This window comes from Hipposideros armiger, unplaced genomic scaffold (genome assembly GCF_001890085.2).
Source record: "Hipposideros armiger isolate ML-2016 unplaced genomic scaffold, ASM189008v1 scaffold_382, whole genome shotgun sequence".
Classification (NCBI taxonomy): domain Eukaryota; kingdom Metazoa; phylum Chordata; class Mammalia; order Chiroptera; family Hipposideridae; genus Hipposideros; species Hipposideros armiger.
The window spans coordinates 662,769-670,596 of NW_017731732.1; the positions used below are offsets into that span (position 1 = coordinate 662,769).

Here is a 7,828-nt window from a genome sequence, read left to right on the forward strand (position 1 = left end):
AGAGAGAGAGAGAGAGAGAGAGAGAGAGAGAGAGAGAGAGAGAGAGAGAGAGAGAGAGAGAGAGAGAGAGAGAGAGGCAGGCGCCGGGCTGCTACCCCACCTTGGAGACCCATGGGGTCTGCCTCACTGGGTTGGCACTACTGGGATGACAGGGTTCTGCCTGAAAAGTCATGGCACTGACTCAGGGGCTGTGAACCCAAGGCCTTCAGAGGCCAGGTCAGAGTGGAAGCCGGTAGAGCTAACATTGCTGGGGTCCTTCTGTGTGCAGATCTTGTAAGCACTTGACAGACACCAATCTCAGTCTTCCATGCAGCCCCCCGAGGCAGGCTGGGCCTCAGACTGGAAACCCGAGGCTTCTAGAGGCTGAGCAGCAGGATTGGGGGCCCCACCCACAGTCATCCAAGCACAAAACCCTGATCCTGGGCAGGCCCAACTGAACTTGATGGGGGGCTGCAGTCACACAGGATGGCATTTGTCCCTTGAGCTACCTACCAACTATTTTATTTGGAATTTTCTTAACATTTCTCTCCCTTTATAAATAAGAGCAAGGCACGAGGGAATCCTGCTCTCTGATTTCGAGCCAACAACCTTCCCATCCTATGTGCACATGCAGAATCACAGCGTGAAGCTCAAGCTGGGAGCACCTCTGTGCTTGGCCCCTCAATGGGTGTGACATCGCAGGATGCCAGAAGCAGCTTTAGCCCTGAGCCACACCAGCCTGTCATAAACTGCATTTTTTAACAAACTGTGTACTCAACCAGTCCTGTCAAGGCACAACTTAAAACATACAACCATCAGCCAAAGGAGCTGGTCCTCGCACGGGGACCCCTTAACTGAGGGGCCTCTCAGTGTGACACAGACGAGCTGGGACTAAGGCTGCAAGGGACCCCCCAAACAGGGAAGGCATCCACAGTTGATTTTAACCAAAGACCAAACAGCCAAATCGTCCTAGAGGGGGCGGCCAGCCAGCATGCTGTGCTGGGGGGTGATCAAACGTTCTCTTAGCTACACCAATTTTAGAAATTGGGTGCTGACTCATTACTAACCCAGGACGCCCACGCACTCAAATGACTGTACTGAAAAAGCTCTCTGTCATACTCTGCTCACTGATGTGCAGCTTTTAAAGCAAATTCGAAAAATGTTTATCATAAGGTCTTGATGACATTGTAACCGTTTCATTTACAGTAAGTAGAATGATGTTTTAAAAATATATATTTCCTGTATTTTACTTGACAGTAAAGCTAAGCCTGATCAGTATGGTAACAGCTTGAAAAACACATATTGAGGCCACCTCAGGCCTCCACGACTCAGTTGCCCCAACCTCACCCCCTGCCCAGCCCCCAGCGTTTTTTCTTTCTGATTCGATCAGTTTGTAACGTTCAGTGTTAAGCAAAAAAAAAAGACATACAGTCAATTTCTGGACTCATTCATATGCCTTTAGAGAAGAAAAGCCAAAATTCTCCCTCTGTTGTGTTTCCTGCACTAAAACTGGGCAGCTCAGACCATGCGGCCAGAAACTGCTCAGAGGCTGTTTCCTGCAGCTCTGAGAGGCGGAAGCTTAACCCCAGCACCCCTGGGTTAGCACAGATCCCCACCTCCGCCTCTGAGCTTGCTGTGGCTCCACACAGGAGTCTCCAACAGCTTCTTTCCCAGGCAGTCATCACCATCTCTTCCAAGATGATATACTGACAATTACCAGCCCAGAAACTTCCCCAGACAATCAGGCAGAAATACAGTAGCTATGAGGGAGGGGGCAGAGGAAGCCGCTTCTCCCAAACGGTGGCTCCTCAAAGTCTGAATGAAATGCAGTGTCCACTCCAGACACAACAACTTTGACACAGTGGAGACCCTGAGGCAAACTGATGATAAAAATGACAGAAGCATACTCACCAGAAGAAGCTGATGGCTCCACCTTCCCAGGAAGGGTGCTGTGCCGATCGAGAGGCAGACACCAGCTCAGGCACAGCCTGCCTGGACGGCCAGTTTGAAACTTAAAAAGCAAGGACCATACAGTCGCTTATTTCCCTCCATTCCCAATGATGTCCACACGACTGAGACCATAAAAAAAAAAAAAGAGAGAGAGAGAGAGAGAGAGAGAGAGAAAGGCGCACACCTCAGTCTTCATTCTCATTGGAACAAGATGACTCATGCTGACTCACAGCCACCACTTCCTCTCCCAACATTCTGTTCATTCTTGTGAGTGGGGTTGCTTGGTTCCCAGGGTCTGTGCAGCCTTTCCTGGAAGGACAGCCTTCCTGGCCCTGGCAGAGAGACCCACAACCTCACATGTCACCTCAGGGAAGAGGCTTTATTTGGGAGAGTTGAGAACAACTGAGAAGTAACATCTCATGTGCATTGGAATTTCAAGCATACACTGAAATTTTGGAATGTATCTCAAAGCTCATGTATGAAACTCTTGTTCTTTTCAAGGCACTTCAGGGAAGGGAGAGGAACGGGATAAGGTCTTGCTCTTTAAGGAGGTTGGATTTTCTTTGTCATGGTAATACTTATTTCCATCCATGTTTCCTTCTGCATTTCTTCCTCTGATACACTAAACTTCTTCCTCTGATATACATGATCTCTTCAAAGCTGTGTCAACCCATGGTTGTTGTCACTAATTCAACACCAACAGGGATCCTGAATTTGGAGTGCGGTGAAGACAGAAACTCTATTCAGTGAGAACAGCTCAGTCACAGTACAGCACAGCTGTGAGAACAGCATGGCTGTGGAGCAGTTCAATAGCGTTACAGCTCAATTATGAAGCAGCATGGCCAGGAACTGGCCCTCGGACCAGGCCATTCTGCTACTCTCAGCTCTGGTCGATAAGTCTTTGGTGCTCCAGCCTGAGAAACACAGTCTCCAGTTTTCAGCAGAAAGGGAAAGTACGCTCTCTGAGCCAGAGGGGAGCTGATTTATATAGAGAGCAGTCCCGGCCCCTGGTCCCTGATTGGTCCATCCTCATGCAAATGAGGACTCTAAATCCTCGAAGTTATATTGATCCAAAAGCCACTGTCCTGATTGGTCAGAATGGAGCCACTCTGATTGGTCAGTGAAGATGCTGATGGGATATAGCTGCTCGGCTCCAGTTGGAAGTGGAAAGTCTCAGTCCTATTGGTTGAAATGGGATTCCAAGAACTCCTTTAGAAGGGCTGGTTCACCAGGCAGGAGAACACAGTGCAGGCAGGCAGTTCAGTGTGAGCTTCTCACTGAAGCTGAAGCACAGCTTGCATGAGAGGCCCCTGTGTAGAAATAACTGCTAGGCTCTGTTTTTAAGTTTGAGCCCAGAGAGCCACCAAGAACCCTTCTTAGTAGATGTTCTTTGTCAGGGTCAACAGCTGTTTATTAGGAGGGTATATGCCCCGTTTTCAGGACTAAGTGACTTAACAAAATATTTTCTATCCATCTTTCAGACTTTAAGAATATGCCAGATTTGGGGCCAACCAAGTGGCTCAGCTGGTTAAGAGCTCGCTTGGGAGCACCAGCTCTGAGCAGCAGGGCTGCGGTTCGGATCCCACATTGAGGACCAGTAATGCTTGCCCTCTACAGCTAAGATGCTGAACAACAGCTCGACCTGGAGCTGGGCTGCTGTGAGTGGCTGGCGATGGCATAGGCTGCAGTGGGCTGCTGTTAGCTACGTGAGTGGCTGGCAGCCAGCGTGAGCTGCCGGGAGCTGCTGTGAGCGGCCGACCAATGACTGGCGACAGATTGCCTCACCCGGGAAGAGCAATGATCACACCAACGTGGACCAGTGAAGCAACGTCCTCCACAACTAGACTGAAGAACAAAACAGCAATTTGTCTACCTGTCTGTTCCCCTCCCCCGATTCCCCAATAAAATCTTTAAAAAAAAAAAGAATATGCCAGATTTGAATATTAAAGGTATAACAATAGAATTTTTAAATATTGTTGATAAATATTTACGTGCAGAAACAGAGAGTAGTATCTGCCTCTCAGTTTTCTTTGGAAGGGTGCCAGGTGGGACAGCCTGCCACCACTTCCCTCATTTTTAAATTATGAGAAGGAGTGGAGAGAGCAGCATCCCGGGTGCTCAGCAGCCTCTGAGAAGCCAGGAAAGTGGTTGTGACCACATCAGGCTGACCATGGTTTCTGGAGGTGACACACGCAAGGCAATGGGTGAACACTACAGCCCTTAAAACTTTTCGATAGAGTGCCTGCTGCCGCATGGGCTGTACTCTGTCTGACACCCCTGAAGCATACAGAGCAAATAAGAAATTAACATTTTGGGGAGGATGGAAGACCAGGCGCTCGTATCTGTGTGCAGCATCCATCTCCCTGGAAGGGTCAGCAGGCCCAGTGTCCACTGATAGCTGGGTTCATCTTAGGGAAAAAACCTTGTTCATTATTCTATATCTCAGCTCTTGTAACAGGAAAATCGGGGCATTTGTTATAAGACAATGCCGAGTACTTTGAGCTCCCTCCGAAAGTTGTACCGTGTCAATCAATAAGATTTATTTCTTGCAGTTTGGTTTTTTGTGGGGTTTTTTTCCAGGAGAGTAGAAAACATGGTGGCTTTCTGGAACGTAGGTATATATATCTTCATTGTGCAGTTAACTGCAGAGTGTTTTCTTTAAGGGACAGAGGGGAGTGGGGATGGAGCAGCATCTGCAGAGCAGCCCTCTGAGGCGCACATCTGAGGCAGTGGGGCCCAGCGGCCCCTGAGGGATACACATGATGCCAGGAGTCTGCAGAGGATAGATGTTGTTACTTTTGTCTTCTATAAGGAAAGTCAGCCTTTATTTATGAAAACTTGTATTAAACCAACTCATTAATCTCAGGGGGAACTGAAAAATATTAATTTATAAAACTGCTAGGAATGAATGAAAGAAAGTTGACATAATTGGTAAATATCAGCTCATGTAACAGCCACACCCTCCTGCTGGACACGCCCTGCCAGAGGCATCCTCACTTTATCACAGCAAAATTACTGCAGTGAGTCTTCCAGAACATTCCAGGGCAAGGCCTTAGACACGATGCTTGTCCTCCACCCAAAACAGCAATTTGAGTCACCACAATGGAAGGTCAGTGGAACCAGGTCACAGGAACAGTGTCACACTAGATAGTCCCATGAAAGCTGTGTCTGAATTCCTGATGGACTGTCCACCCAGAGCTCTTTTCATTTGGGCGGGGAATGGGAGCGTGCATTAGTGTAGAAGGGGAGGCCACTCCCAATATATTAATACCCCCGGGACTGTTAATATGGAATGTTCTAGAGTGGTTTCTCTTCAAGCTGGCTCATTCCTGCATGTTCCACCAGAAAAAAAAAATGCAACGATGACATTTTAAATGTGGAAACACTTTTTAAACATCTGCAGGCTCTTTTCCCAATGAAAACAGCACTGCAAAAATGTAGGTTTCATTGAATTAGGAAAATAAACAACTCACAGTCCTCAACACAGTGCATGCTAGCATGTCATGGGGCTGTCATAAATACTGAGGGCTCACATTAAGAGAATTTGATTTGTGCCCATCAGCCTCCTAAACACACATGAGCATTACAACTTCTGATCCTCAAATAGCCCGTGAGGAAGGTGGGGAAGTCATCCCCACTTTCCTACAGAGCAGCCGAGGCACAGAGACGGCCAGGGTCCTGCCCAAAGTTGCACAGCCCACGTGTGTTCCCAGGCCACCTAGTGTCAGAGTTCACATTCCTAACCACCAGCCCATCTCACATAGGACTTCTGAAAAATCTTTGCACACACAGCCCCATGCCTCATGCTGTGTTCCCTCCAACTCTGCAGACATGTATAAAATGGAGGTACTTTCTATTCATTTGAGAAGGAAACAAAAATTTTAGCCTTGAAGTTACCTGTCCCTTAAGACGGTAACAATTCTCATCAACGGAAAGGGTCAATTAGAATTACCCATTGGCACGTCCCCAAGAGTATAGCACGATATAGCACACGACCCAGTGCCCCCACAGAGGGTGACAGGGAACATGCTCAATGGCCCCTCCTTCACTGGAGCAAACAGATCTTGTCACTGCCCTCCCTCGGGATGGGGGGAAGGCCACCCCATATAGCAGATCCAGCTCCGACCTCTCTCCACTTCACTTCTTCCTAATCAAATATAAGCCCATGCCCTCCAACCTCCTTAGCCTGCCCTGTCCAGGGGCCTAAACACAGGCCCACGTCACTTCCATCTGCAAACACCCCCCCCCGCCCGCCACTAGTCCTACGGACTAGACCCCACGGTGCCCCCACAAGCCTTCCATCCACACCCCCCTTGGTAGCAGCATGATGTAGGCTGGGATGGACTTCACTCCATACCCAGGGAGAGTCTTGATGGGGTGGGGTGAAGCAAAACAAGGGAATGCCACCCTTTGCCACCATAACTGGCTCCGGGGTGGACTCCCAGGCCTATGTGGGTCAGGCCATGGCTTCTTGCAGCCACAGTGACAGGCCCAGGGAGCTGAACTGGAGTAAAGCCCAGCACTCTGGCCATTGCTTTGCAATGACAAGGAAGCGTGCAAACAACTAGTCTCATTCTTGCTTTCAAGCTTCAAAAGTCTAGGACAGAGTATTATAAAAAAAAAAGGAAGAAAAAGGATTTGGAAGAATTGTGAAGTCAATAATATATAGTTGTGCAGGTTGTGTACTACACAAGCCCAGGGAGTAAATCCCCATGGGCCATGGTGTCGCAGGGCTGGTCACAGTACCAGGTGAGACCTCCCTGACACCATGTAAGGATCCCACAGGTGGGGTGATAAAGAGAGCTGGAGGGAGGGGCAGAGGGCAGACATTGAACCTGCACCCCCACACACACAGCCAGGGACTTGGGACAGAGAAAGTCAGCACTCACCCAGAGCAGCTCAGGGACTCTGAGAGCAAGGAGACACCTACAACTGACATGATGGGAGGTCAGAGTTTAAGTGGCAGTGTTTTTCTTCCTTGGTGGAATTTGAACTCAATGGTACACTTATAACTGAGGACATCTTAAATTAGATGGAGTATAGTTCATCAAACCACGAGGCTGGCTGAGTTCTCCAGAGGATGTGTGTAGGGAAAGGAAGCAAGAATTGAGTCCTGGGGCCCTGCAGCTGCAGGGGGACAGGTGTGACGGGGAGCTGGGGGCCGGGAGAGGGTGATCTCTGGGAAGGTAACTGAAGGAGGTGTTTTCAGAGGAGACAGTGATCACCTGTAATCATTCCTGAAGGTCATGTGAAGGGGGACTGGGTTTGGCAAGGGGAGGGGAGGGTTTGTGTTGGGGAGAGAGTGTGAAGGTCTGAAGGGACTAGGAGAGAAAAGGGGGAGAAAGAAGGAAAACAGTGAGAAAAGACACCGTTCTAGAAATGGGGCTGTTAACGGGAGGGGCAGTGGAGTCAAGGGTAATTTCCTTTTTTGTTAAGAGAAATAATAGCTTATCTGTATACTTACTGATTGAAATGATTTAGTAGAAAGGGAAAAACTGATGACGCAAGAGAGGCTGAAGGAGAGGGTCTGGCCTCGGTGAGGCAGAGCCCACAGCCAGCACAGGACGTTGGGCGGGGAGGAGCCTATACATGCGTGTTCCGTGTGCCATTGTGTATGTCATCATCCATGATAAAAGAAAAGGGACATCAATTTTAAAAATTCAACGACAAGTGGTACACCAGTAGCATTTTCCTATGAAAACCCTTGAAACATTACAGCTGAAACCAAAGTCCCCTTCGATAGGGAGATGGCACTTTTCATCAAGGTAATGGAAACCCATTAGAGCACCTTCTTAATGCCACGACCCCTTAATACAGTTCCTCATGTTGTGGTGACCCCCAACCATAAAATTATTTTCGTTGCTACTCTATAACTGTAATTTTGCTGCTGTTATGAATC

The 7,828-nt window shown here is 48.5% G+C and overlaps 1 long non-coding RNA gene across 2 annotated transcripts in view; it reads right to left on the minus strand.

The window, feature by feature from the left end:
* Nucleotides 1–2,112, minus strand: part of LOC109393523 (uncharacterized) — a 102,995-nt gene extending 100,883 nt beyond the window's left edge. For both annotated transcript variants that reach the window (XR_002126277.1, XR_002126275.1), the window contains exon 1: nt 1,891–2,112. This is a non-coding gene — a long non-coding RNA (uncharacterized LOC109393523). The remainder of the gene's footprint in view (nt 1–1,890) is intronic.
* Nucleotides 2,113–7,828: the final 5,716 nt, after the last annotated feature.